Consider the following 6304-nt stretch of genomic DNA (forward strand, 5'->3'; position numbering starts at 1 on the left):
TACAAATTTGACTGTTAATACAGAATGTTTTTTAATATATTTTCATGCATTTTGCATTCATCGGTACAATACCTAAACTACGAATATGGAAAATTTTCGCTCCTCAAGTAGTTAACAAGACCTTAAAAGCTATTGTCAAAGTAACAAATGTGTCCATAGACATATAATACAAGATAGACTGATCGCTGTAATACCAGCTCGTTACCACAGTGCGACAAAAAAAAACTGACACAAAGTAGTCCTTGCATCTCTTTGTGATGTACCGGGTTTATCACGAACCTGTATTGCAGCGCTCAGTTATGGCTAAACTACTTAGGCGAACATTTTCAATTTTCACATTCGTGGTTTTGGCAGTGTACCGACGATATGTCATACAGATTTTGATTCAAAATTTTGACTACAACGTTAATTGAATAATGTAGGAAAATTACAAAATAATTCTACTGAACAACATATCTAAGCAAATTTAGGAATCTTTTAAGGAGACCAACAATTATTATCATATCGAAGGAAGGAAAGAAGGAATACTTTCAATAGTTGATCTCCAATATACTTAACGCATTTATGATGTTCGTTTATGAAGTACCGTTTGGAAGTTTAGCTATTCCTAGACTCATTGCAGTTCCATTCTCAAACCAGATAAACCAGACTTATAAGAAGCTCATGTTTTTATTGCTCTATGGGCAGTTAAAATGTCTTCGCCGGTTAAAAATATCGCTGACTCTAAAATATGCGATACAAATCGTTTTTAATACGCTCTTATATATATACCCGGTATTTAGGCGTTCCGCGCCCTTCCGGTAGGGATCTATGGAGGAGTATCACCTAGCCGCAAGCCCTTATCTCTTGCCGTACTGCTCCACCATAGGCCGATCAGATACCAGCATATTCTAGACTAAGCCGCAGATTCATTTTAGAATTTTAAACTACTGCGTTAGCCTTTTTGTTTTCTGTTCACCGAGCCGGGGATTTGAACTGACATCTCTCGCATTGAAGCGAAGGAGAAGCCAGCCGCCCAGCCCGCTTGGCTATCCGATCGATTTAATACGCTCTTGAGATTCCATATCCGTTCTGGTGGCAATAATCAATGCAATATGGACTTTGTATGTTGTACTGTGAAATACTTTGGTTTACTTTGCTTCAAACTAAGTGCGCAAGTTACAACATTCTTCTTTCGGGTCCTCTTCGGTCGTCAATCGTTCCCTAGATAACATTTTATTTCTTGTGAATTATCCTAGTCTCCAATCAATGTACAAACTAGATATGGTAATATTGGGCTGCCTAGTAACGCCCTGGTCCATGTAGTTTGCCTTCTTGGAGGAGGAGATCCGTGTCGTCAAAACAGCAAAAGGTAAGTCACCAATCGGCAAAAGAAATATCGGACAACCGCGCCAAAGATGGAGTTACAACCTTCCCTAGAGGTATTAATCCGCCAATGAACAAGCAGAATTGCTTATAAAGGGTAAGAAGAAGAAGAAGAATGTCAAACAAAACTCACATGCTCTATGCTGTGAGAAATACTGATAGAAGTATTCTTCCAAAAATTGATAAATGAGTAGTCCTGGAAACTAAGAAGAATGAAAAGGGAACTTCAAATTATCGGCATTTTCTATTTATTTATAGTGGAAAATACAAAGCAGATTATGAAAACACAGGAGCAGGTATTTTATTGACCGATAAATTTGAAAACGACATATAAGATATCGAATATAACAGCCATATAATTTCGAAAACTACCTTGACTATGAAAACATTAACTCTATATGATACATAGATAAATATTCTAGAACAATATTAAAGACGCAGCAAATAATATTCTAGGACTTCAAAGACCACTACCACGGAATAACTGGTTCGATGCTGAGTGTGAAGACATTACCCGAAGAAAAAATTATATGCAGCACAACTGCCGCAGAAAAGAACTCGGACAAAGCAGCAAAAATTATAAATATCTTAGAAGAGAAGAAAAAAGCGATTTTTTGAAAATGGAATATTGGAAGAACTTGAGACGATAAAAAGGCAAAACTAAACCAGAAAATTCTATACATCTTTGAATAGTGCAAGACGGAAATTTAAACCAAGGCTGAGGATGTGTAAAAATAATTAGGAGCATATATTCAATACAAAAAAGGGCGCCCAAGTTGAAGATGAAAATACACCACCTCCAGGAGCAAGAAACAACTCTTCTAAACCTCTTCGTTTATGTTAATTTCTGGCGTATGTGGCTCCAACGTCATTTGTTGTTCCTCTGTATATAACATTTTTAGATACTCAATCCATGCATCCTTTTCGACTGTTTCGGGTCTATTAATACCTTTACCTCCGGTCGTTGACCGCGCCATATTTCTTTTTGCAAATCATAAAAATCATCCCACAGTTCATTTGAAAAGCGTTCCTAGTGCTCGTTTTCAAGGAAACTTGGAAATCTCCTGATAATGAAACGGTTAACCAAATAGATCATATAATAATCGATGCAAGACACTGCTCTAAGTTATTAAATGTTAGGTCTTTTAGAGGAGCAAACATAGATAGTGGTCACTATTTAGTTAAAGCACGATTTAAGGAGAGAATAGATACAGATATCAAATAGAAGATCAAATAAGGACAGAAAACTTAGAAGACGAAGAAGACATTAACCAACTATGGGCAAATATGTGAGATATTGTGTTACAGAATCGGTTGAAATATTGGGCAAAACCAAGCCACAAAAAAGTTGTACCTACACGGAGAAAAAAAGAAGAGTATAATCGTCTTAAAAGAGACGAAAGACGTATCCATCGACATAAGAAGAGGGAATACGAACAGAACACAAAAATTTGTAAAGACACTAACGGTGAAATTCTACATGACAAAAACTCAGTGCTTAACAGATGGGCACAACATTTCAGCTACCATCTAAATATAAACGATATTAAAGGAGGTTACAACATAGACAATCAACAAAATATACAACGTCAACTACACAGTGTAGACCCAACAAGAGAAGAAGTGTCAAATGCCATCCTAAAACTCAAAGACAATAAAGCCCCACGAGTCGATGAAATTTGTTCGGAAATGTATAAAAAAAAGGTGGTGATCAACTTTTTGCAGCAATCCATAAACTAATAGTACTTATATGGCAGAATGAATTGGTACCAGAAGAGTGGCTACAGGGAATAATGTCTGTTGCATCAAATTCAAGCACATAGGCAGATTCTAGAAAAGTCACTGGAATATAACTTAGATACACATCATCTCCTCGTCGACTTCACAGGAGCCTATGACAGTGCATTATATTATGCAATGATAGACTTTGGGATCCCACCTAAGTTAATTAAGTTGGCCCAACTAACAATGCAAAACGTATGCTCATGCGTTAGAATTGAAGGAGAAAACTCTACGTTCTTTGACATTAATAATGGTCTAAGACCTGTGTCTCCTATAGTTATAGTTATAGTGGGCAGAAGTATGAGAGATATCGTACAGTGTTTTAAGAGGCTTGCGGACGCGTAAAGGGAATTAGGACTTGTAAGCGAGGAAAAAACCAAATATAAGTTGGTTTATAAAAACCAAATATCCAACAGAGAATTAAAATTAACAACCATACCTTTGAGCAAGTCAAAGAATTCACATATCTTGGATAGCTAGTAAATGCAACAAACACGGCAAGCGACGAAATAAAAAGACGCATAGCAATAGCAACCAGAACTGTTCACGGTCTCCAGAAACATTTAAAAAATAAAAATATAAAACCTGCAGTAAAGCTCAATATATTCTTCTTCTTTAAGTTCCATCTTCTATCGAAGGTTGGAAATCATCATGGCTATGCGGACTCTGTTGACTGCTGCTCTAAAAAGTTCTGCACTACTGCATTCAAACCATTCCCTTAAGATATTAAGCCAGGATATTCTTCGTCTTCCCACATTTCGCTTCCCTCGGATTTTGCCTTGCATAATAAGTTATAATAATGCGTATTTTTGCCCTCTCATCACATGTCCTAAGTACTCAAGTTTTCGTCTTTTGATAGTTAATATTATTTCCGCCTCATTTCATATCCTTCTAGTAACTTCCATGTTTGACATTCTTTGAATCCACGATATTCGTAGGATTCTTCTGTAACACCAAAATTCAAAGGCGGCCAACTTATTCAGATGGACTTGTTTTAGTGTCCACGCTTCCAAGCCATAAAGAAGAGTAGAGAACACGTAATATCGAAGCATTCTCAGGCGTAGTTCTAACCTTATATCCCGACAACAAAAATCCAAATATTGTGAAATTCGTTAAAGTGCAGAGACTTAGATTGGCTGGACACATTGCTAGGATGTCAGATCACGAATACACGAAGATATTAACATTTTCAAAACCACAGAGCACAAGAAGTCGAGGACGACCACGAAGGAGATGGATTCATGATGTGGAAGAAGACCTACACATTCTAAGGGTCAGAAGATACAGGGAAATTGCCAGGAATCGACAAGAATGGCGACTTCTTTGAGAAGGCCAAAATCCACAACAGATTGTCGAGCCACTTATGATGATATGCTTATATGTTTGTTCCATCACTATTCTATCCTGAGGATTTCTCAAGTGGAGTCACCTTCTTTTTTCATAACTAACAAGCGAATAGGTAACAAAAAAAATACACGAAGCCTTATGGCTTACGTGAATATGTATCATCACAGTTTTTTTACTTAACTTAATATATTAATTTTTAACAATGATTCAAAACATTCTGTAGTAAATAACATTATAGTCAATAAACATAGCACCGACATTTACTATCACAGGATTGGTTCGTATACAGAGTGAATAAATACCCACTATTAACGGTCAAAGTTCATTTATCCACCCTGTATTTAAGGCATGCCACCATAAAGCACAGTTATTTTAATTTTTATCCCACTTTATGATACAACTGGTTGGGTACTTAGTATTTTATTGCACAGTGTTGCACCCGAACGAAGTGTAGAAATAATTTTTGAATAAGATTAATCGAAAATTCGATATAAATTCGTGTATGTATGATAATTATTTCTACTTCAATTAAAATACTACTGGAGTTGCCGATATGTCTGAGCGCCATCGAATATTAACTACAGATTCAGAAGTTACAGAATGAACCAAGAATATATGTTCGAAAATTTGACAATGGTGACAGATAGTTGTGTCATACGGTAAAAATGTACTTGTATCATTATGGTATACTTATACCATTGTAAAATGATATTTACAAAGAAATCATAAAGAAATTACTGTTGTGATACCAAGATTTTATGGAAAACCGACAAATTTGTCGACAAACAATAATAGAAAATGACACATTTAACAATCGTTGTGTTGTAGTAGTATATGTGATATACTACTATCATATAAAAGGTTTATTACCATAGCATTTAAAATTTTTATTTGTAAAATTAAAGAATTGCTCAATTGGCTTTGACAATTAATGTTTTGTGTCACCTGTCATTTGTCACTGACATCATTTCATTGGCAACGCAAATATATTATGTTTATTGATGTTTTGCCAAGAAACACGCTCAGACAATACGGCTACTCCAAATGTTGCGTTTTCCGCAACTGTTTCGCGACGAACGAGCCGCAGCACCAGGTAGACGCCCGCTGGTGGGGTCTGTACTGGTGCGGATGGGCCAAAGGTGGATTCGGAATAGGCGAATTAAACGAGGATCGGTTCAGATCCAAGCTGGATCTGTGCGATTGCGAACGTGCTAACTTGTCATGCATTTGTACGTTACCACCTGTCAAGAGTTCCACTGCTCGTGTCAAAGAATACCAGCACATAAGGAATAAAAGAAGAGCTTACTGTTAGGATGAGGAAGACATAAATGGGTAAAAAATAAGTAAGAATGGTTGACATATGGCATAATATTATTTTCTATGTTTAGCTTTAACCTTTCTTCGAAGTCTAACCTACTATGCAGAATGAATAAAGCATTTCTAATATAATTAAGGCAGCTAATAGATTGGTAATGGACATTACACTAAAACTCTGGGAAAAGTCTAAAAATGGGATTCAGCTCTACCAATAAATCCTACTTTCACGTCTTCGGAGAATATGGCCATAGTCACGTGGCCCCTGCGTACATGACGTACAATGGATACGCGTGATGAAGCTGATGAGAAAGAGTGAAAGAGAAGTTTCTGGTGTCTTAAAACGGGAACGGATCGGCTAAAAATAAATCTTTCTGAGAAAATTCTGATCAGGACGAGGGAATGGCATTGAATTGCTACATACATTAAGAATTTCTATATTTATAAAAGTCGTTTATATACATTTATGTTGTCCAAGAATGTGGGAGGCTACGTA

The sequence above is a fragment of the Diabrotica undecimpunctata genome, chromosome 8 (genome assembly GCF_040954645.1).
Source record: "Diabrotica undecimpunctata isolate CICGRU chromosome 8, icDiaUnde3, whole genome shotgun sequence".
In the NCBI taxonomy this organism is placed as follows: Eukaryota; Metazoa; Arthropoda; class Insecta; order Coleoptera; family Chrysomelidae; genus Diabrotica; species Diabrotica undecimpunctata.